General features: G+C 41.0%; 1 protein-coding gene across 7 annotated transcripts in view; it reads left to right on the forward strand.

Annotated features, from left to right (window-relative positions):
- LOC109419224 (forkhead box protein O) overlaps positions 1–24,812 on the forward strand; it is a 223,204-nt gene extending 198,392 nt beyond the window's left edge. For all 7 annotated transcript variants that reach the window (XM_062846016.1, XM_062846017.1, XM_062846018.1 and 4 more), the window contains one exon: positions 22,908–24,812. The gene's annotated coding sequence lies outside the window, so the exon portion shown is untranslated. The remainder of the gene's footprint in view (positions 1–22,907) is intronic.
- The last annotated feature ends 795 nt before the right edge of the window (positions 24,813–25,607 follow it).

Consider the following 25,607-nt stretch of genomic DNA (forward strand, 5'->3'; position numbering starts at 1 on the left):
GTTTTTCCTGTTTCCTACACCCATTTTTCCGGATTGGACGACATGAACTGAATGGCATCCCATAATAAGCATCCTGATGATACTTTGCTGCCCAATTGTCCAGCTCCAAAGCCAGTCATTCTCGAGTAGTGAGTTCCTTCCTTTTGCACTAGCCGGAGCCATCCATACTGTTTCTCTCGGGTGAGCCCGGTAGCAGCGAACCGGACGAGAAAACCGGAACAAAAAATGCGGAAAATGACACAGCACAAATCAGACTGGTGGCCGCAAACCGACCGACCGACCGACAATCGACAAACGATAGGAATCAATTGAAGCTAATGTAAATGTTTGCAGTTAAAGTGTGGACTGTTTGTAGCAGTTTACTGAGCGGGGGCGATAAAACCAGCTATTAGTAATTGCACACATGCATATCACATTTATACGTACGAAATTTGAAATTTCAAGTTTGAATAATACAAGGGCTAAAAACGCTAGATAGTTCCTTGTATTTGCAGAAATATGATGAATAATCTTATTCTAGCTAGCAGTACTGTATTCTACGACGAATTGTCACCCATACCAGATACCATAAAACTAAATTATCCTTGTATCATAAGCATATCCATGCAAATGTGTAACTCGAAGAGGAACCATAGCTAAAAAGAAATGAATTTTCATTGCCTAGCAAATCCAGCATCCAACCATCTCGCAGCAACTGAATTCATGTGAATCCCAATGCAAATTCAAGTGAAAGTTCGCGGGCTCGTATATAACTTCCAGCTACTTTATTCCGGAACCACACTTTGTAGGCACAGTTACACAGGAACAGAAATGAACTGTAAAAGTAATAAAATACTTTTATGAAAAATAAAATTTTACATTCGCTCACTCATTTTACAATTCAATATATATTTTTATTGTACAGATATATTTCAACTTTTTACCCATGGACCTGGTGGACAGTTTTTCCCACCCTCACTTGCCATGAGTAGTATATCAAACAGCAAACAACAAAATGTCTCGATTTTATTACTTTAGCACTTTTGCTCAACTGCAGAGGAGTTTTTGTGGACATCCTTCCACTCGAGCTTTGGTTCTTCACTTTTTTTCTGCATTTTATTTCACTTTCATCTTGCTCTCGATTCATCCACCCGAGAGCGCAAGAACAAGTGGATACTCCGCTTCGGTGGGGCTACTAAAGAAAAAAGAAATGTTTTATCTCCTTGGCAATGTTTGATAGCTGTTGTATACAAGCTTCTTATCTTGGCTTTTCCTTCCTGCTTTTTGGCACACGGACCACTTGGCTGCTCCCTGTCTTGGGCGCTGTTGTTTTTTTATCGCATCATCAGTCTCCATCATGAAGACATAACCATCATTTCACTTTACGACCAAAGTTGCCATAGATTACCAGAGCAGACCGTTTCGCTTTATTAATATGATGATCCACTGCGATGGCGACGAAGAAACGATGACGACCAGTTGAAGGCAGTTGTCCAATGGAATAAGGAGCGCGAGGAGGCTCTCTGCCGCTGGGAATTCAAATAGCGATTTAATTTTATGTAAATGAGCTATTAAAATAATGAACCGAAGAATGTTGCAGTGTTAATTGGATGATTTGTTTATGGGATAAATGTTGCTAACCGTTCGTCACAAGGCTGGGCAGGAACTTGAAGTGGGAATTGCTGAAGAAGTTGGTGTTTTTTTTTTGCATGATTTTTCGGCTATATTTGAAAGACTAGGGGAATAGATTAAGAAAAAAATCGTTGTTGAAATTGTTTATAGGCATATTAAGGCCAAAGGTCTACAGACCGACGAAAGCCATTGAAGCGAATGAGCATTATGCCAAAAAAGTTTGATTATAGAAATGCCTAATATATTCCTGTTCATCTTAGCTACACTGTTCTAACGATAGGTTACTGGCGACGAAACTGCTGAGTCAACCTAAGATTTTTCATTCTTCTTATAATAGGCTGCTCCAGTTGTGGGCGCAATATCCCTTCTATCTGATGATCTCCGGCTCAATGACCCAAATTCAATAAATTTATATAGATTTCAAACGGTTTTCAAAACACACATATATTCATTTGTAAAACATCACAATCACAATATTATATTCCATAATCTTCGGTTTGCGGTTAACATACTCCACCCTTTGTAACGGTCTCTAGACGACGCTCCACATGGTCCACCCATTTTGCATGCTGCGCTTCAAGTCTTCATAGGGTACACGAATCTGTGGCGAACAACAACCTTGAGGGGTTGTTATTCGGTATTCCTGCAACATGCTCTGTCCGGGCAATTGCGAGTCCTCCTCGATCTTAAGCCATTGTTCCATGCCTCGAGTCCGTAAAATAACATCGATCTTTGCGCACATTTGAAGATATGCTTTGACCGCGCTTCTTCTGGAGCCCATACTAGGCCCGACTCCCATTGATGATGCGCCTTCCTATTTCACAACTCACACTGTTGTTAACCGTCATTGAGGATCCGAAGTAGACGAATTCCTGCAGTATGCCTTGAAAGTATCCCCGTCTATCGTGACATTACTTCCTAAACGAATCATGTCGTGTCGTGTACTTTGTTTTTGACGCATTTATAACCAGTCCGATCTTTGTGCTCCGAGTTTCAGGCGAATGTACAATTTTTACACCGTTCCAAATGTTGCGGAAACACAAGGAGCCAAGGCCGCAGCCCGTCAGCGCTATTCGGCTCTCGTGAAGAAAGTGAAATGCTCCTGTAGATGAGACAAACAACCGTATGCGGACACCGTAGCCGACGAAGACGAGAAAGCCGCAAATATTGGTGACATTCGTTTCCTCTGCAATGTTTCACGTCGCCTTGAGTGAATGTCACGATACCCGTGAAAGACACGTCTGGACAGCTATCGACCAACCCGTCTAACCAGCTGAAAGGCTGGTTCGACCACTTTGGAGGCCTTTTTCAAGTGTCGCTCACGCCATTCGCATCTCCGCAGGGTCCGCCAATAATTCGACACATCACCCGTGTCAACGCCGAAGTTGAGGCGACCTGGTGGCATACAGACCTATCTACCTTCTGAATATCGCTGAGAAACAGTTGGAACGGACCATTCTGTAAAGCTAGTCGGCTTTGATGTTACTCTCGTGGTATACGGCGAGTCGATAGAGGAAATCGAACTGGCAGTGCACGCAATTGGCATAGTGGAGGACTAGGTGAGGTCTAGACAGATGGCAGTCGCGCACCACAAAACAGAGTTGGTGGTGTTAAACAACCGCAAGTCTGATCAACAGGCAGTGGTCACCATAGGTGGGTTCACGATCAACTCTAAGAGCTCACTAAAGCAATTGGAGATCATGATCGACGATTAACTGAAATTGTGATACCACATGGAAAATGCTTAAAGGGCAAGATTCAGACACGCAGGCTCCCCCGCATGTCCGGAGCGTGCAGACCGCTTTTTGAATGCCTATGTTTCGTGGAGTATGGAGGAGGTATGCGGTAGAGATATCACCAGGGATTGGCGGCATGCACCGTGCGAAAAAAGCGTGTGCTTCACACAATCTCAAGTGCTTGTCTCCTGTTTTGCCGAGAGACAGAGACGTATGAGTGAGAGCTTTCGTAATTGTGCGAGAGACAATCGCAGCACTAGCTCTACGGCGCAGGGAGTAATGCACGGTGCTTGGGACTGTGCTTGTCTCCAAACAGAAAAAACACTTAATAAATTAATTGAAGAGTTTATGTTTTCGGCAAAGTTGTTAAGCTTGTCAAGGGTTGACAAGTGATGGCTCGTTTGATTCGATTTTTTTCCAACCATGCGTAGTATCAAGCCAAGGGCAAAACACGGAGACAAGCACCGAGAGAGTGCATACGACAGAGCGTGAGCTCCAGCGCGCGGCAAAGTAAGCGAGCAACACACAACCGATTGCGCGTACTCGTCTCCTTCTAGTTTGTTGTGCTGTCTCGTAGCAGCGTGTGCGGCACGCAAAGAGTTTTGAGTCGCACCCTATCCCTGGATATCACATTGTTGAAAGTATGTGTACGGGGCGGAAAGGACCTGCATGGCCGTGACTCTTCTGTGACAAGTGTGTTACTTGCAACGGCTCTCCCTCTCCTCTCAAAGTCATCCCTAACGGGCGTACCGCAAAGGTAAGAAAGAAAGAAAGAGAATGAGTTTCCAGTGGGTTGAAACCCACATATCCCGAGAAACCACCTCTTGGGTATCTGATCAGCAGAAAAAAAAACAACGAAGCTTCATCATTGCTGCAGTAGGAGAACCCCATCCGATGCATGAAATCGAGCAGAGCCCCGGAGATCTATCACACATCAACCGAGATGCTGAACCCGCAGTATCTGAACATCAATTATTCTGCAATTATTCTGGTGGGAAGCCGTGTTAGTTTTGGTTAACTGGAGGCATAGCGTCTTAGTAGGGCCCATATAGCCGAGGCGGTAAACGCACGGGCATTCAGCATGACCATGCTGAGGGTGACGGGTTCGATTCCCAGTCGGTCCAGGATCTTTTCGTAAAAGGAAATTTCCTTGACTTCCTTGGGCATAGAATATCTTCGTGCTTGCCACACGATATACACATGCAAAATGGTTTGGCAGAGGAAGCTCTCAGTTAAAAACTGTGGAAGGAAGTGCTCATTGAACACTAAGCTGAGAAGCAGGCTTTGTCCCAGTGAGGACGTTACGCCAAGAAGAGGAGAGAGGAGGAGCGTCTTAGTAAAAGTACCCAAAAAAGGTGTCCTGACAGTATGTGATTATTGGCGCGGCATCATGTTACTGTGCAACGTTCTCAGTATTCTCTGTAAAGTGATCTTTAATTTGATACAGGATGAAATTGACGCAACTCTCAGACGACAGCAAGCCGGCTTCCTTTCCGGACGATCTTGGTTCCGAAAAAGCTTTCCCGCGTTTTATTCACACAAATATGTGGCGCAAGAGTTTTCCTGAGAAAATCATCGGCCTCATTGAAGCAAAATACGGCACATCCCATCCGGGTCGTCGCCAAACGTAACCGTTCAAGCATATTCACGAGGTTTTTGAAACCAAGTGGCTTAAGCGCCACTCCCAAAACTCGAAAGACAACCAGTCGTTTTAACTTTGCCCGACTTTAAAGACTTTTCCCTCAAGGGACTCGTGAACACAAATTCATTGAATCGTGGCTGCACTGTTATCCAACGAACCTGGAAATTCGCCTCTTAACTCTACCCGCTTAACGATGGAGAAAACCCCGACTTAGGCTTTTTGGATTCGTACGCTTTGAATGCAAAGTGGAAGTTCAGAGAGTCCATTCAAAGCGTACGATTTCAAAACGGATTCTAAGTTTCTGGCTCTTGTAACCTAGACTTCTAGAACTATATTCAACAAACCAGTTCGGGTTGGATTTCTATATTATTGACGTTTACGGGTTGGGAAAATGGAAACAATCATGACAATGAAATAAGGTTTGCACGTACCTGCGCAGGTTTTTTTTTACCCTGAAGCGTTGTCTCGATGTCCTCGGACGACGAACGTTTCCGACCTTTGCTGACGCTGGACGCTGCGGTCGATCCCTGTAGCAATGGCGATGACGATGCTTGACCGCTGACGATGCAGTGATGGCGGCAGCGATAGACGCTAGAGCTCGGGAGTATGGCCGAAATATCGGTGCAGAGGAGGTGGAGATGAGACGCAAGGCTTCCGATTTGTTGATCCTCGAGAGCTAATTGAAATCCCTTGCCTTCGGATAAGGTCCGAACCGTGCTCTCGGTACTCTGTTCACCAGGGGTTTGTAGCGTGGGTGAACTTGGACTTGAACGACGGCTATTGGCGACCGCCGGAAAACTTCGTTCGCTGTCTAACGACCTTCACCTCGCTCCGTTTCACTACCTCAAAAGGCGAGCCTCAAGGATGTCCGTCCGAGTACCCTGGAAGAGAATGGCGCCTGGGACGCCTTGGGAAACCCCTGTTTGACTCCGCTTGTCACTCACTAATTCCAGCTCGTACAATAAAACGGCAAGGATGTATACTATCACCGCTTCTGTTCCTCATCGTAATCGACGAGATTCTGGTAGGGCGATTGATCGTCAACCAAGTCGTGGGTTGTTGTGGCAGCCCCATAGAGCACCTAAAAGACTGGCTGGGGACGTTTCTCTCCTAGCTCAACGGTGCTCTGATATGCAGAGTAAGCTCGTTGATCTTGCCGAACGCTCTTCGGTGGCATGGCCTACCAACATCGTCAACAAAACCAAATCGTTGGATGGAAACACGATCAATCCTTCCGGTAACTGGAGAATATTGATTTTCTATAGAATTACATACTCTTTGGCAATAAATCTAAAAAATCATTTGGCCACTCATTTGAGAAATTTTCGGGCAATTATGTAAGGTATTTATTTGAAATTTTCTCTGTGAATATCGGATGAATTTTGTTGGATATTTCACAGACAATTCTGTTAAAAATTCAGATATTCCAAATTAATATTGCTGAATGAATTTGAATTTGTTTCGGTTCCTGCACATTTATTTTGGAGACACTTGTTCGGTTGTTATAGTTTCGGTAAAAGTTTAGCATAGTTTTACCGTTGTTCGATTAATGTTTACCGAACGTTCGGTAAGCATTTATACCATGGCATGATAGTGGGAGTTGCAATACAATAAGTAAATTGAATGATGATCACTTGATAGAACACTAAACTACTGATCGAAAACTAATCAGTAACCAAGTATACTATTCTATGAGCCCGATATGTATCCAAGCACCCCATACCAAGCCATTATCCGGGACCATTGAGGGGTGAAAAGTGCTCTAGAGAAATGACATAATAAGACTCGACATAGAAAAGAGACAGATTGCCGATGTGAAAAGTGATGCCGAAGAATGTCAGCGGCACCGTTAACAACCTTGTGGCATTTCAGTTTGTCAATCGCTTCTCCTATTCACCAACACGTCGTCGTCCGTCTTATGGTGGTTTTCAATTGAAGCACCCCCACATCCTCTTACCGGCTCCGCTTTCCCGTCATGTTCAAGCGAGGGTGCAAACATTTTTCAAGACTCGCTCTCCCCTCCATCCACCCACGTCAATCCAAGTCAAGGCTCAAGTAGACGTCGTCGTCGACGTCCTCGTCGTCACTTGCGTTTCAAGTGTCGATAAAGAGCGCAGAAAATCGGAAGCTATCAATAAGAGCTCCTGTTTCGATAATGTATCACTGTTCCTATTTATCAAAATAGGCTACAACCGATGCGATGCTAGGAAACGGTACTAATGGAGCAGCATTCACCAGCGCGGTTTCCTTCATCACCATCGTTCGGGTTTCTATTGATTGAGGGAAGAACTTTAAACCGCACCCGCCGAGCACGGTTGTGCAATGAGATGAAAAAGAACGAAAAAAAAACTGTCACGCTACAGTCAATTTCCCAGCCAGGCAGCTAATCCTCATTTCCTTTATGCTCGCGGAAAATTAAATTTTCAAAAGCCTCCATCACCGCCGTCCTGATGGCATATTGGAAGTCATTCCGTCGATTGTAGTCAATGACTAGGACTTCCGCGTGGAAGCTGCGTTACCTTATCAGATGAAAAGTCGAGAAAAAGATGCCGTACTTTTTTAAATTAAATAATATCCAGTTGTCGGTGAGGATCCGACGTTGGAGCGAGCTTGCGGTAGATGAAAACTTATCACATTTTTATTAATATTTGATTAGATTGTGACAAGGAGCCTTGGTAATCCAGTGAAAGGTGATTGCCGTTGAAGCGATGAGAAACAGCAGAATGAAATGTGTTATCTACAAAAGAAGTCTTCATTGGATTAATAATATTACAGATAACAAAGGGCCCATATAGCCGAGGCGGTAAACGCACGGGTATTCAGCATGACCATGCTGAGGGTGACGGGTTCGATTCCCGGTCGGTCCAGGATCTTTTCGTAAAGGAAATTTCCTTGACTTCCTTGGGCATAGAGTATCTTCGTGCCTGCCACACGATATACAAATGCAAAATGGTCATTGGCAGAGGAAGCTCTCAGTTAATAACTGTGGAAGTGCTCATAGAACACTAAGCTGAGAAGCAGGCTTTGTCCCAATGAGGACGTTACGCCAAGAAGAGAGAGATAACAAAGGAAAGCCAGCCGAGTATGATTCCAAAAATATGTGGTATACACTCCCGATCAAAAGTTTGGGATCACCCACCACCTCAAAAACATGTCATTTGTTTAGGCCCATATCGCCGTCAATTTGCGACCGATTTCAAATCCTCAGGTTTCATTCAAAATATAATTTTTATATTGGAATTTAACCTAAAGTTGCAATATTTACTAAAAAATCATTCTGTAACGTGGGTAGATCACCTTAGAATAGTGCGTTGCGGTGTAAGATCTACCAAATCAAATTTTAATCTTGATATTTATCGTATTTTTAAATATTCCAAGATCAAAGTTTAATGCGCTTTTCCTTGTGTTTTTTAGTGTTTGTGTTTGTACTGCTAATTATCATTTTATTTCAGCAGGATTCAGGTAAATGTATCGTATTTTAAAAATATGTAACTGTGGCGAGCGTATCACTAATATGTAGCTTATTTGACGTACGATGTTAATATTATTTTATATTTCAGATTATCAACCGATGAATCTAGTAATTCAACCAAATACCAAAAAGATGACGAGAAAATAAGGATGAATTGGGCAGATAACTGATTCGAAGCCGTCTAACAATGGTGTGCCTGAACGTTAACCAAGCGTATCCTTTGGAGTTTACCCTTCCACTAACAACACCCAAATTTCCGTGACACCTAGGCCTGAGAGATCGTAGAGTTGTCTACATTTTTCATAGGTGTCCAAAACTAACCATCCTTTCCCATTCCTCAGCAGTCGCAAGGACGTGGCCAGGACAGTGCTCGACCATTGGAGGATTGCGTCAGTCTTGTCTAAGAGTCAGAGATTAGTCCCAAATCTTTGTGTTTTGGTTCGGACGGGAAGGAGGCAACCCTCATAACAGCGGTCTAGGACTGTACCACCTACGAATTTGTGCGACTCGCTTAAGGACAAACGTCTTGAAATCCCGGTTCAACAGTGCATCAAAACTTCAGAAGCACAAATCTCAAGAAGCAAGCTTCAAACAACAATGCATTTTATTATTCTGTTCTTGCTCACTTGTAATAAGCTTAAAATAAGAAGGTCAGGTGCGCTGGTTTTGTTTACGAAGAGATTTGTGCCCTCAAAATCGTGAGTAGGTGTCAAAGTCGGCCATTGTGGCGGCCATATTGGGATTCTAACAAGTCTGTCCTTAATGCTAATGCTAATGCTAAAGTTGCAATATTTACTAAAAAAAACCCTAATTAATCCACCTAGCGGTGATGGTGCCTTTCTCGTGCTTTAAAATATCCTTTCAACAAAACTCAAGCGACATGTAGATGACATTGACATAAATACAAAATGAAAATTGCTTGCTAAATCTACTCAATATGGATACATTTTATATTAGCATAACATTTAATATTCAGAAAATATAAGACAACGATCCAAAACTCAAACCAAACAAGTGTCATGAAGCCGCAAAATTTTGAAACGTAATTTTAGATTTTCCGGTCATCATTTTATGACTCCGGATATCTACCCCAACTAAACTAACCGCCATCTTGAACATTGAGACAACATCTTGGATATTCTGGTATTCATTTTTGGACTCTGCACCTAAAATTACATAAAATAGTCGCCGTATTGAATTTTGGCATGTCGTTTATGATTTTCTGGTTACCAGTTTTGGACGAAGACCGGCATTCTTCCCCATTCAAACTATAGTCATATTGCAGACCTTGTGAAACAGCGCACAGCTTGGGTTTTCTAATTACAAATTTTGAATTCTGGACATATTTTCATACAAAATATGCCCATAATGCAAGAATTAAAAATCCTATAAAATAGGCACTAACTTGAATACTGGGCCATTATCTTGGACTTTGGACCGCTATTTTGGATACTCTGGTGGACTCCAAACAAATTTCCCATACTAAATACACTTATTTTACATAGTTTTAGAGCTCAAAATTCCTTAAAACAGCCACCATCTTCTGTTTACGCGATCAAATTCTTATTTTTCCATTCAACGTTTACCAATCCTGCTATAACTTTACACCTTAGGAATCTAAAATGGTACGATTTGATGAAATCGCTTTAGTTTTGTCTATATTTTGTTCTCATACATGAGAACTTAGACCTATTCGTCACTGTTGTTCATACCTAATGTTTATCAGGCCATTAAACAAAGCCACGATTTAATTTTTCACATGAACGTTGGTTCTGCTACACAACAGCTAGTCTCTAATGTGATCTAAGGCTATTTTCTTGCTAACCGTTCATTAGATTATCAAAAAATATGCTGATGTGTCGTATGTATGGGTTTGGTTCATTTTTATACTTGGTAATTTCCGGTGGGATAGCCGGATCTGATTCCATGAGTCATGGACCATGACACTACCGGTTGTCCCAATTATGGTCTGAGAATATTTTATTGCGGGGTCTCCAGTTAGCCTAGTGGTTAAGGCTATGGATCGCCAAACCGGAGACGGCGGGTTCGATTCCTGTTCCGGTCGGGAAAATTTTCTCGATTCCCTGGGCATAGTGTATCATTGTACTTGCCTCACAATATATAAATTCATGCAATGGCAGGCAAAGAAAGCCCTTCAATTAATAACTGTGGAAGTGCTCAAAGAACACTAAGTTGAAGCGAGGCAGGCCAAGTCCCAGTGGGGACGTCGTGCCATAAAGAAGAAGAAGAATATTTTATTGCTATTTATTCACCTTTACCTAATCACCGCGATTTGATATATCGCATGCATGGGTTTGCTTCACTTTTACTTCTAACCACTTTCGAAGCCACAGCCAGCTGAACCCGCAACACTACCGGGAATCTAATGTGGTCTGACACTATTTTTCCATCAGGTTGTCGATAAGTCGTGATAAGTCTTCGTTCTATTCGTTCTACTACTCGTGTTGTGTGTAGGTAAGAGGTAACGATAGCGCACGAATGTAACAAAGCCGACTGACACCCGACTGCGGCAACGAAATGAAGGTAGTAAAAAGTGTCGAATGTTTACAAGAATGGTCGTGATTTGATGTACCGCATCCATGGGTTTGGTTAAATTTTACATTTTACTACCCGGATCTGATTCCGGGTAACTACCGGCTGAACCAAATATGGTCTAACATTATTGTCTTGTTAACTGCTCATCGGTTAACCAAAAACGCTGCAAATTGAAGGTTCACATGCAGGGTTTGACAATTTCGACGGGACTCTCTGAACCAATTCCGGACCACTACCAGTGACGTAAGGCTTCTAGCTAACTGTTCATCAGGTTATCGCAAAAGTCACAATTTGATGTGTCACATGCCTGGATTTGGTTCACTTTTACATTTGGCCTCTTCCAGCCACTCAAAACCGATTCCGAAACACTTGCTGACCGTTCATTAGGTAATCTAAAAAGCCGCTATTTGATGTGACGCATGTACGGGTTTGTTTCTCTTTCAGATTTAACCACTTCGGCGGGAACCCCGGAACGGGTTCCGGAACACTACTGGTTCAGATATGATCTGAGATGGTTTTCCTGCTCATTGTCCATCAGGTCATTGAAAATGCCGTGGTTTGATGTGTCGCATGTATGGATTTGGTTCAATTGTATATTTGGCCACTTCCAGCGGGACGCCTAGAACCGGTTTCGGAACACTACCGGTTCAGATATGATCTGAGACTATTTTTCTGCTTACCGCTCATCAGGTTATCGAAAATGCCGTGGTTTGATGTGTCGCATGCATGGGTTTGGTTCAATTGTATATTTGGCCACATCCAGCGGGACGACTAGAACCGGTTCCGGAACACTACCGGTTCAGATATGGTCTGAGACTATTTTCCTGCTTACCGCTCATCAGGTTATCAAAAATGCCGTGGTTTGATGTGTCTCATGCATGGGTTTGGTTCACTTTGATATTTGCCACTTCCGGCGGGACACCCGGAACCGGTTCCGGAACATTACCGGTTCAGATATGGTCTTAGACTATTTTTCTGCTTACCGCTCATCAGGTTATCGAAAATGCCGTGGTTTGATGTGTCGCATGCATAGGTTTGATGCATTTTAATATCTGATCCCTTCCTGGGGTACCGTTCCGGAACACCTAAATGGCCATATCTCCGGAACGGCTGAACCGATCCGAACCATTTTCAATAGGAAACAATGGGACCAGATTCCGCGTCGAATGAACCGTCGGTCATTGAAATCGGATGAGGTTTACTGCCAAAAAGTGATGTGAGTTTTTTTGTACACACACATACACACACACACACATACACACACACACACATACACACACACAGACATCACCTCAATTCGTCGAGCTGAGTCGATTGGTATATAAGACTTGACCCCTCCGGAGGCTCTATCAAATTTTCGTTTTTGGAGTGAACATATAGCCTTTCGGTACACCTTGGTGTACGAGAAAGGCAAAAAATTAAAATTACGGCAGTGTCGCAGGAAATTGGGCCGACCAAAATTTAAAATGAGAACGGTAATATAACGTAATTTCTCTTAACTCTCAACTGCATTTCGCCACATTTAGCTAAAACAACGTGTTAATTACATTTCAGTACATTTACCTACTCTTGATGTTATCGGCCAAAAGTTTGGGGTGACTTTAGTGAAATATGGAAAAATAATTCGTTGATATCTTTGTTATCTTCCATTCAATTTTTATTCTTCTTGGCTAATTCTAAACATAATGAATGGTACTTATTGCATAGACATCGAACCACACATATTTGTTAAAACTTATTATATACTAAAACTTGACATTAAGTTGCCTTATTAAGGAAAGGTGGTGAAATAGGTTAATTTTACATAACATTTTAATACTTGCCTTAGTTTTTGGCTAGACTAAGGCTTGAGTGTCCTGTGCTGTACGTAGGAGCCGTCTCTATTCTACTCGATCCATGGCTGTGTGTCTCGATTGTCGCACTCTGCGAAGTGTCCGCAGATCGTCCTCCACTTGATTGATCCACCTAGCTCGTTGTGCATCACGTCTTTTTGTACCGGTCGGTTGACTCTCGACCTCGAGAACCATTCTGCCGTCCCCAGCAGAGTTGTCCCATGTTAATAGGAATTCCCATAGAACTTGGGACAACTATGCTGCACACGACAGCATTTTAGTCGGGTTGCTATTCGACATCCTGATGACGTGATCCGCCCACCGTAGCCTCCCGATTTTCGCGGTGTAGGCGATGGTTGGTTCTCTCAGCAGCTGATGCAGTTCGTGGTTCATTTGCCTTCTGCAAGTCCCGTCTTCCATCTGCACTCCGCCGTAGATGGTACACAACACCTTCCGTTCGAAAATTCCAAGGGCATGTTGTTCCTCTGCAAGTAGAATCCATGCTTCGTGCCCATACAGAACTACCGGTCAATTGTACGGCGAGCATCCGGTCCGTTGTAGCGCGTTCACCCATGAATCCAGCCCGACACAGACCGGAAACATTTTTTGGTGCAAGTTAAGCACTACCAGCCTATTCAATTGATAAAACCATTCATCATAGATATTACTGCATAGATATTCACCTGCATCAATGATGGTGATGAAGTGAGAAGCATTCTTTAATACCTACCGTTGATTGTGAAGATCTGTTTGCCATCAAATATAGCACCTTCCTCTCTGGATACAGTCATCTTTCTTCAGCATCACAATAGACATACACCCTCACAGAAAAGCATATTTTTTCCTATGTTTGAATACCATCCCAAACAATTCCTCCTGTTCCTGTTGGTAGTATTTATGCTTTGCCGTGTGTGGAGCATTTTTATTGAATGAAAAACGATTTAAACTTTTCGCCTCTCTGGCAGTTGACTGGGCTACCACCGACCGGGAGGTTATCATCGTTTTCATCCCCATCGATATCATCCTGGCCAAAGTAGAGCGATTGCCACCCGCCCCCTCTGTATTGTCTGTGGTTGCATCACTTTTTTTCTTCTTTGTGCCCTGTCAGTCTACCAGCCCTCACCATCACCCTCCTCCACTAACGATGAGTCAGAAGTCTTGGAAACATCTTTCCTCCGTGTGCGGTTGTCCTGTGGCAGCAGTGGCACGTAATTTTTCTTCTTCGGTTTTTCGCTTTGACTAATTCGATAAATTTAAAATTTATGGCGACAGATTGTTGTTATAATAATTTAATTATGTTGGCCACTCAAAGGTGACAGGGCGATCTGTATCTTTCGGAAGGCAGGCAGAAGAGAAAGTTCTGCTAAGCCACCCCCAAAGACTGACTTAAATTGACTGACTGATGATGGCTCGGAGAGATTTTTTGCTTTTTTGAATTTGGTATTAGGTAGGTATTTAATTCAATCTACATTTAATTTAAAATGTGTGGCGGTACTTCCCGCATTTGCTGTTAATGTTGAAATGATGCATATCATCTGAATAGCTCTTTTCTTAATATTTTGATATATCTTACAGTTCAGGACGGTGCTACTTTTCCCATCCTACTCCAAACAAGTATTGAAGCGCTGTTAGTATTGTTTGTATGTATTCTTATCATTTTTAAAGTTTTATTAGAAAAATCTACGATTGAAGCACCCTTCTCCACTGGACTGGGTACTGTGCCAATCACTTCCAGCCCCCTGGTCGTTGAGTGCTCTTAAACCATTTTCAACCGCAGAAAGCCATCACAGCGCGGACTGTCATGGAGTCACTGGCCTCTTCCTAGTGCTGTGCTTCTTCTTCTTGGTCTGCCTCGCTTCACCTTTTTTTTTTTTAATTATCTTTATTAGTATCTCAATCAATTTTTACATTCTTCACACACTATCATCCTAATTTGGTGAAATAAATTTAAGCTATTATCAATACTAATTAATAACATATTACATTTCATTTGCTGTAGCAGTTAAGATTTTTTGCAGGCTTTATTTTTCACCTGCGTGTCAGAAATACATGTTTGCAACTTATGCTAACCCTAACCTAACTTAAACTAATTATACAAAGAACTAATCGTAGCAATAGGAGACTGCAACGATTTTTGACGAAAGTTGGCAATGATTTTAGTTGACATCTGTTCCAATGTTTCAATATTAGAAATTTGATGCAACTCATTGGTGCTATACCAGGGAGGCAATTTCAGAATCATTTTCAAAATTTTATTTTGAATCCTCTGAAGTTGCTTCTTTCTGGCATTGCAACAGCTCGACCATATTGGGACAGCGTAGAACATGGCCGGTCTGAAAATTTGTTTATAAATCAAAAATTTGTTTTTGCGACAAAGTTTTGATTTTCTATTAATAAGTGGGTATAAACACTTAATATATTTATTGCACTTAGTTTGAATACTTTCTATGTGGTTTTTATAAGTTAAGTTGTTATCTAGTAAGAGCCCTAGATACTTAACTTCTTCCGACCAATTTATTGTAGTTCCCCTCATAGTGACAACATGTCTACTTGAGGGTTTCAAATAAAGAGCTCGTGGCTTATGTGGGAATATGATTAGTTCAGTTTTGGAAGCATTTGGAGAAATCTTCCATTTTTGCAAATAAGAAGAAAAATTATCTAAACTTTTTTGCAATCTACTACAAATGACACGCAAACTTCGCCCCTTGGCTGAGATACCTGTGTCATCTGCAAATAACGATTTTTGACATCCCTGTGGCGTTCGATCCGATAAATAGTTTTGAATAATTTTAATAATATATAGTGGAAAATTAAAATGTTTCAATTTTACGATCAAGCCTTCGTGCCAAACACTATCGTGCCAAACACTATCGAATTTCTATGTCAAGAAGTGCTACACCAGTGGAGTAACCTTCAGATTTATTGGAACGAATGAAATTCGTTACCCGTAAAAGTTGATGAGTAGTCGAATGACCATGGCGGAATCCGAACTGCTCATTGGCAAAAATAGAATTCTCATTAATATGAATCATCATTCTATTTCAAATAAGCTTTTCAAAAAGTTTACTGATAGATGACAGTAAGCTAATTGGACGATACCTAGAAGCTTCGGCAGGATTTTTGTCAGGCTTCAAGATTGGAACAACTTTAGCATTTTTCCATTTTTCAGGAAAATATGCTAACTGAAAACATTTGTTAAATATATTAACCAAAAATGATAAGCAACTTTCTGGAAGTTTTTTGATGAGAATATAGAAAATTCCGTCATCACCCGGAGCTTTCATATTCTAAAACTTCTTTATAATAGATCTCACTTCGTCCAAATCAGTGCCCAATGAATTGTCGAAAATGTTCTCATGATTGAGAATGTCTTCGAATTCGCGGGCAACCTGATGTTCTATTGGACTAGCGAGACCTATACTGAAATTATGCGCACTTTCAAACTGTTTGGCAAGTTTTTGTGCTTTTTCAGAATTAGTTAATAATATTTTGTTATCCTCTTTCAACGCAAGAATAGGCTTCTGAGGTTTTTTCAAAATTTTTGTCAATTTCCAAAACGGCTTAGAGCCGGGGTTTAATTGAGAAACTTTATTTGCAAAATGTTTGTTTCTCAATTCGGTGAAACGTTTTTTAATTTCCTTCTGAAGATCTTGCCAGATTACTTTCAAAGCAGGATCTCGAGTTCGTTGGAATTGTCTTCTTCTCACGTTTTTAAGACGGATCAGAAGTTTCAGATCGTCGTCAATAATAACTGAGTCGAATTTGACTTCACACTTTGGTATTGATGCGCTTCTAGCTTCGACTATAGTACTAGTCAAAGTTTCGAGGGCATTGTCAATATCAAAATGTGTTTCCAATGAAACATTAACATCTAAATGGCTATCGATGTATGTTTTATATGTATCCCAGTCAGCTCTGTGATAATAGAAAGTAGAGCTGATGGGATTAAGAATCGCAACATGGGAAATTTGAAATGTTACAGGAAGATGGTCAGAATCAAAATCAGCATGAGTAATCAATTGGCTACAATGCTGACTTGAGTCAGTTAAGACCAAATCAATTGTTGAGGGATTTCTAGCAGAAGAAAAACAAGTGGGGCTATCGGGAATAGAATATAAGAATATCCTGAAGAGCACTGATCAAATAAAATCTTGCCGTTTGAATTGGACTGAAGATTATTCCACGAACGGTGTTTCGCATTAAAATCACCGATTATGAAAAATTTGGTCCTGTTGCGAGTTTATTTTTGCAAAAGAGATTTAAGAAAATCTATTTGCTGGCCAGTGCATTGAAAAGGCAAGTAGGCCGCAATGAAAGTATGTTTACCAAAGTTTGTTTCAACAGAAACACCCAAAGTTTCAAAAACTTTGGTTTCGGATGATGAAAAAATTTGGTGCTTGATGCGCCTGTCAACGATGATAGCAACTCCACCACATGCTCCATCTAGGCGATCATTTCTATAAATAAAATAGTTTGGGTTTCGTTTGATTGAAGACCCAGGTTTTAGATAAGTTTCAGTAATAACTGCAATATGCACATTATTAACTGTTAAAAAATGGAATAGCTCATCCTCTTTGCCATTTAGAGAACGAGCATTCCAATTTAAAATGTTCAAAAATTTATTTGGATGCATTACCAAAACGTAATCCAATTACTATTTTATTTGTAAATTTAACTCCAACCTGGACTGTTTCAGCCATAGTTTGAGTTTTGAACATTGCATCAATCATTTGTTGCAATTGTTCAGATAAAAAGTCAAAATCGGAAGCAGACATGCCTGAATCACGTGCATTTTCCGAATTTGATGTTTGGTGATAGGAATTATTTGAATTTTGCTTACCCGCAGCCACATGGGCATAGGTAGCTCGATTCGTTTGAACAAAATTAGAAATATTACTCACTCCACTGCTGGAGGGTAGATAATTCGCTCGAAGGTTTGTTTGGTGGTTAACTACCTCCGGCGAATAGGTACGAGCGGTATGAAAATTATTCAACCGATCGTTGATGGAAGAATTTGTGTTGTTAGAAATTCTACCTGCAGAGTTTCGGGTACGACTAGCGTTCCCATTCATCTGCCGGGCACGTGATTCGACAACTTTTTTGCGGATAGGGCAATCCCAAAAGTTTGACTTATGGTCGCCACCGCAATTCGTACATTTAAACTTTCTGGTATCTTTCCTTACCGGACAGTCGTCCTTGGCGTGAGAAGAACCTCCACAAATCATGCATTTAGCATCCATGTGGCAATGTTTCGTTCCGTGCCCCCAACCTTGGCACTGACGGCACTGAGTTGGGTTCTGGAAATTTCCCCCAGGCTTACGAAAATGTTCCCATGTCACTTGGACAAGAAACATTTTCTTCGCCTTTTCCAAATATTTCAAGTTATTTAGATCACTTTTGTTGAAGTGAACTAAATAAAATTCTTGAGAGATACCCTGCCGAGGATTCTCAGAGCGGGTTCTCTTTTTCATTTTTATTACTTGGACTGGAGTGAATCCAAGTAATAAGTTGAGTTCAGTTTTGATCTCATCAGGTGATTTGTCATCACTAGAGAGACCTTTTAATACGACTTTGAACAAGCGTGCAGACCTGTCATCGTATGTGAAAAAATTATGCTTCTTCTCAGTAAGGTACTTGAGAAGAAGATCCCGATCTTTCAGGGTTTCCGGCAATACGCGGCAGTCTCCTTTCCTGGCAATTTGGAAGGAAACCTTGATTCCCCTTATGGAATTCAAGATCTTCTGCCTAAAACCAGCAAATTCACAGACCACGATTGGCGGCACCCGTTGTTTTTTAGCAGAAATTGAAGTACCTGGGCTAGAGGCATCCTCAATGTGCTGTTCCGAAAAATTGTTCAGCGTTTCATAAGGATTACTCATTTCAACGAAATTTTCATCCGAAACAAATGTTTTAGTAGAAGGAAGCGGAGAAGCTGAAAGTTCTCCTTTCCTTCTAACTTTGCCGCGTTTAGCGACAGTTTTGAAACCGACTTTTTTGGAAGGAAGCGGTGAATTCAAGGATTCACCCTTCCTTTTGTTCGATGATGCAACCATGATTTAATTAGAAGCGACCTTCCAGGAGGTTTTTTTTCCCTAATCGGTGTCCAAGTAGGATTAAACGGGTCCAACGAATAATCGAAGGCACGGGTCCAGGCAAGGATCGAAAAGGAATCAGTAGGTATAAATTTAGCGCTGAAAAGTGCTATTGTGGGTAGTACTGAGAAGTACTGTTGAATTGCTTTAGGTAGTAAAACTTCCTGCAGCAGAGAGAGCTTACGTCCGCACAGCACAAGAGTACGATGCGAACGCTCCAACTAAGTGTTCTTTAAGCACTTCCACAGCTATTAATTGAAGGGCTTTCTTTGCTTGCCATTGCATGAATTTGTATATTGTGAGCCAAGTACAATGATAACTTCGAGTAGAGAAAATTTTCCCCTGTTACGGGAATCGAACCCGCAGTCTCCGAATTGGTGCGCCATAGCCCTAACCACTAGGCTAATTGGAGATCCCGAGTTCTCTGCTGAGTGCAGTGTTATCTTCGCCTGTCATTCTCCCGGCATTATTGCGATTCTTTATTTTTATATACTTGGTGTAACTCGTGATCCATGTGACGCCGCCAGCTACCGTTTTCTTCTTTACTACCGTGTATTGTATATCAGGCTATGATAGTAAACGATCTTTTGCCTGGTCTGGCGTGGGTCTGCAAAACCTAAATAGGACCATATGCGACCGTTTGACGAAGGTTTCGTTTTTATTTTTACGCCAGCTGTCCAAATGCCTCTTTCAAACAGCGCACACACTTTGCACTGAAGAGTCACGGCGGCGCAAGTTTGTGTTGCGCAGTAGTCACTGTGACTTACTTCTAGCAAGAAAGTATTTATTTGTTAGAGGTAAGTCACAGTGACTAATGCGTAATAAAAACCTATGCTGCCTTGACTTTTCTGTGACAAGTGTGTTACTTGGGCGCTCTGCGCATCTTATAAGCAAACCGTACACTTGATTTCAATCCATCAAATGTTGCATGAATCAGTCTAATCTCGTGAGAAAACCGCAATCCATCATAATCTGCCATAACTCGTTTCTTTGAACTGCTCTCTATTCTGCCGGGTACTACACACTGACATCCGGGCTATGGTAACGGTCTTCTTATCCGTCCCTTCGGATATTCCTCATCCAACTAACTGTTTCTGGGTCGTCTTTGAGGCAGTACCCCTTACTTCCCTTGGATAGATTCCCATTGATTGTTATCTCCCCTTATCCGCTCATGCAGCTATTGGCGAACTCAAGAATACAGCGACTGTCGCGTTGCAATATCCAGCGCTCCTCAACAGAAGGTATTGAGGAGAGTCATCTGGCCTCTCGCCTCTCGGTATAGACCGATAGCCTCGACAGAATGATCTACAGTTTCACGGTGGCGTCCAGTAGACACATTGGTACGTACGCCCACGGTTCACCGAGTAGCTTCTTGTCTTTGAGCAGTAGAATTAATCTTTAAAGGGGACGTCCGTAAATTATGTCACGCAAACATTGCTCATTTTCAACCCCCCTCCCCGTATGACACACTTTTTTGTATATGACCTCTGAAATTTTGGTATGGGTTGTCACACTTTGCTGAACCGCCCCCCCCCCCCTCCCCCTTAAAAGCGTAACGTAATTTATGAACGTTCCCTAATGTCCACGTCTCCGGTTATTCTTCTCTATTCGTTGCCACAAGCTGTCAGCCGTTGTGTGTAGGACAAGCTGCGTTGGCTATATGCCGGAAATTCGCTTCTGTTCAGGCACAGCTGCACAGCCCTTCTAAATATATCAGGGTCAGCCTCCCCAGCCAACACAAAGTCGTATTTGATGTAGAATAGGATGCTAAAGTGGAGGTTATATGCATACATGCTTCCATTTAACCGCGTAAGTGTACGCATATCGCCTCCACTTTTGCATCCTATTCAACAGCATATGCGATCGTGTGTTGGTTGGGTCGATGGCCTCCTTAATAGCTACTATCGGAATACCGTCTGATCCCGGTGCCTTGTTTACCTTGAGCAATTGCGCTAGTGCGAGTCCTTATTTGTAACCGGGTACATAACTAAGTGGAGCTATAGCCAGAGCAAGGCAAAAAGTTGCACCCTTTTTATAGCACACGCACACAGTACACGGAAAAAAATCTGCACTCTTATATAAACTGGTTGGCACATGAATTCGCACTACTGTCTAATCAGTTTGTTATCAGTTGAATATCATCAACATTCAATGCCTCTTCCATTTTAATGGAACTTCACTTCAATTCGATGTTGACAATGTTTTGACTTCAAAACTAGAATTATTAAAAAAAAGTTCACCGCATCCAGATCCCATACCAAGACCTTGAGATTCACGATCATGTGTTTTCCCACTAGGTACACTACTTTTCATCTGTGCTAGAGATGCGTATCGAAGCGAAATATTTTCTACAACCTGTCATCTATTTTTACTTTCATGCCCAAAACAGTCATTGTCAAGTGGTGAATTAAATGAGTATGGGAAATTAACCGATTGCAGCGCCACGCTATTGCCACTTGTGTTGCCGATTTCAAATGGCCGGTAAATTCTTTACACAGTTTCGGAACCGGACTTGGATGTCTGTTCTCTGTGTTATATTCTTAATTTCCACGTGCTGCCAGTCTAGATCAGTAAAGTCTTTGTTTTACTTCACTCAAAGAAAACTGGTATACACTCAGAAATATATTTATTTGGAGAAGGTTTAAAATTTAATCAATTTTGTCATTCTCGAAGTTTACACATATCATAGTATAAGATGTATACTGAGTTGGTATACGAACTTATACTGATTCAGTATTACATTGGATTATTTTTACCGACGTATTCGTGCAGTCCACAACGGTTTCAGTAAAATCAAAAGGAATATTTATAAGATAATAATAAAATTTAATTTTCGCAGTCATCGTTGCTAAAAGGTAAGAAATTATTAAACTTTTTCCCCGACAACTCAGCGATCGTTATTCCGTAGGAATCCGTGACAGAAAGTAGCCGTTCCTGCATCGGGCCGCACGGTTCATCTTGGATGGAGTTGGTGGTGGAGAAGATCGGCAAGTTGGGCGAAATAGTGGCGGCGGCGGCCGAAAGGATTCCCCTGCGGTTCCGAACGGAAAACAATCAGGTGGTGCTGCATTTCTACCTCCGGAATCAAGACGCCAAACATGATCGGTAAGAGCACATCGTCGAGTGTAGCCGGAAGATCACCATCGGATGCGTAGAGAAACTCACATTTTCAGAGCACGTCTGAAGTAAAATGTTCAGTCGGAGGATTCCAAGTAACCGACAGGAAAAGTGGAAGGGAAGACACCTTCAGACGAAGAAGCGGACAGTGCGCCGGAAAAAAATCTGCTGATGGAGTTCGTTACTGGTGGTCAACTTGCTTGGTTTCGATGACGGGGACAACTAACATCTGTGATACTGACCTCCGGAGACAACTAATCAATTATTAATTGTATTGTATGTAGTGAATAAAATCTTGATCTAAATTGTAAGTTTATTATTCGTCGTTTTCATTTTTCTTCCAAAAATAAACAATTTCCAAGCATTCTAAACTAAATCCTGACTAATCTAGCTTAAATATATTGAAGTTATACTCGCCAACGTATATGTGAAAGTTATACTTTGGGCGTATAACCTGCATATATACAAAGCCTGGGGTCAACCAGGCGAAATGGAATTAGAGTGGGATTTATACTATTTAGTTTTGATTTTCTTCTGAGTGTAGGTACATGTTGAAAAAACGGAAGGGGATAATGGTATAACGCATTTGACATTTCGATGCCTTCTTTACCATCATACGCAATCGAAAAGGCTTCTACTTTTTGAGCCAGAGTTCCACTTATGTTATGCGAACCGGAGCTACCGGGTTTTGTTGTTTTGGTCTTAAGGGACGGTAGCCTATGGTCGCCTGTTGTTGCCCGGAAATAACATTTCCATGATTTTCTGCAGCATAGCAAATAACGTTTGAAATATCATTAAAATACGACAATATATCGATCATACTAAAATATATTAAATTATTTCTTACAGGATACCTCTACGTAAAACATAGGGTTACAACAACATGAGGAAGTACGCTTCAATTATCTACACCTGAAGTCACACATATAAAAGAAAATCCTAGTGTAGTTCTCTGGTGCACCAAGAATCATCACACCTATTGATGCACGGAAGTTCATCGATTTTGGCATAAATGGATACTTACAACCCAGGACGATATCACAATATATACCACAGTGCAAAAGGACGTCATCTTCACTCTCGTACATGGTCATAAACATATTAATGGGCAATAGTTTTCATCGATCTAAACATAAAAGTAATATTGCATGCAAGCATTATGTTTTAGCATAAATAACGATCACCTGACAGCAAATTTTACAGTAAGGACTCATTGATAAGACAGAAGAAAAACTAGTAAGCAAAGCTGTTACATTTAAGTTTAAATCGAGCCGAGCAGGTCTGTACAGTAAATGTTAAGTTTATTACTATTATCTTCAATAGTTTTGTTTGACGATCAAGCCTAACCGATACAATAATAATCAGTTTGTTATTTTTTGTTGTTAGGAGAAAAATTAAACTGTAAGCATAGAATTAATAGCAACAGCAAAAAGGTAGTGATATTATGGCTAATGCTCGGTAAAAATTGGTGCTTATTTCTTCCATCATACATACCACCAGCATCAACCCGAACACCGTATGCAACAGGTGGTCAACTAACTTTGGTACAGCCTTCTCTCCGGCACTCAGTAGGCGGCGGAAATTCATGCTGGCACTAGCAACTGCACAAACCCGATTTTCACCGCCTACTTTTCCGGCAAAGGAGTCCATGTGCCAGCATGCTATAAGCTTTTTTGCTCAATTTAGTACGCCATCTGTAAAACGTGCGTAAAGTTTTCGTATAGTTTCCAGGGAAAAGCACAATTTGCAACTTGAGTAAGGATTATCTAACTGAAATATTTAGTTTGGGGTTCTGCTTTACGTTCTAGGATAACCAGTGCCATTTAAAGAATCTTGTATGAATTTCATTGTATGCTATAACTTTTTTTTCAGGCAGTAATATTGACCTTTTAACTAGGTCCACACGCAAATCAAACTAATCGGCAAGCGTTTGCAGCAATTTGTTGTAAATAGGTAATATATCATAAACAATTGTAAATATAGTTACCAAAATGGAACAAGGTAAGCAAACTTCTCTTTTTAGCAAAGGAGACAGTTGAACAATAGAGTTGTTATAGAAGATCGTTTTTTGAAAGCGTCACTAGAGGGTTCTTCGATTTTGCAAGAATGAAATTACTAGGTTAAACCTTTAAGGCGAAAACATTGTTTTAATCACATTTTGTACATACAACTAAAATAAATGAATAAATTAAAGTAACATGTAACACTAAGCTATCTAATCAGTAGAGAACGAATGGTTAGTAGAGAAAAATCAAGAATAAATTATATATTGGAACTAGCAGCTTGCTATCTTTGATACAAAACACACATTTAAAGAGAAATAAGCGAATGACAACTAATTGAAAATGATAAATTGAACGTAGAAGAAACGCAAACAAATAACCTTAATCAATATTGTCGAAATTAGTAGAATAAATTGATCTTCAATGACCAATGAATATCGTGAAAAAGAATGTGTTCGTTAAATTAATTTTATTTCCATGTTCAACTACATTTTTGTATTCCTTTTCCGAGATTTATTTCTGTTTTCTTAAAAAAAGGAATCCAACAACAGGAAAGTAATGAACAAAGCAAATTGTTAAAACACATTGAAAACCCACGACCGACCGAAAGATGTTATTGATTACATGAATGCAAGTAATTTGTGGTGAAATCGTTGCTTCGTACAAATTAATTTAAACTGCTGAAATCTGACAGTGTGAAGAATGCGCATAATATTGATTTTGGGTTGTTGAATAAAATTGGATCAATTACTATGGATGTCCTCTGTTGAATCCGAAAAGACCTTTGCATTGTCATATCAAGAATTGGGTTTACCGTCGTATCGTTCTATCGTTCTATGTGGACGTAATGTGCAAGGGCGTAGTCAGCCTTTTGATCAGAGAGGGTGGGGTTGTGTGCACTATTAGCAAATTAGTACTGACTAGCTTCTAAACACAATAAAGTGAATTACAATAACATTATATGCTGGGTCTTCAGTTAACCATGTGAATACGGCTTTGGATCGCCAATCCAGAAACGGCGCACAGTGGGAAAAAATAGGTATAAAACGCGAATACATTCAATATCTCTGCTCGGAGTGGATGGATTCGAATTAATTTTTGACACAAACAGCAAACAACTCTATAGTTTCAGAAAAGGAGGGTGTCATTCGCCGCACGATGCTGGAAATCAGTGTTTTGAGCTCGTTTTACCCCGCGCTCTCTTTTTCACATCTTTTTGAGAAAATCCTCATCTATTCCCGACTGGCGTGCAAAATAAATGACTCATTTATCTCGTATTTGTGTAGAAACTTCCATAGTATCGGAAATTTGAAATAAGATTGCTCCTTCTCTGGTGGATTGCATCCCACTCCAGGCGGAGATGCATGTAAAGTTTTAAAGAAATAGGGGATATCGGGATTTTTTGAAGATATTTCAATTTTAAAGGTCGTGCGGTGAGCAAAACCAGCTCCATTCGATACTACAGAAGTTTTGACACAAACACGAATCAAATAAATCATTTATTTTGTGCACTCCAGGATTTTCCCAAAAAGGTGAAAAAAGAGAG

The sequence above is a fragment of the Aedes albopictus genome, chromosome 1, assembly GCF_035046485.1.
Source record: "Aedes albopictus strain Foshan chromosome 1, AalbF5, whole genome shotgun sequence".
Taxonomy (NCBI): domain Eukaryota; kingdom Metazoa; phylum Arthropoda; class Insecta; order Diptera; family Culicidae; genus Aedes; species Aedes albopictus.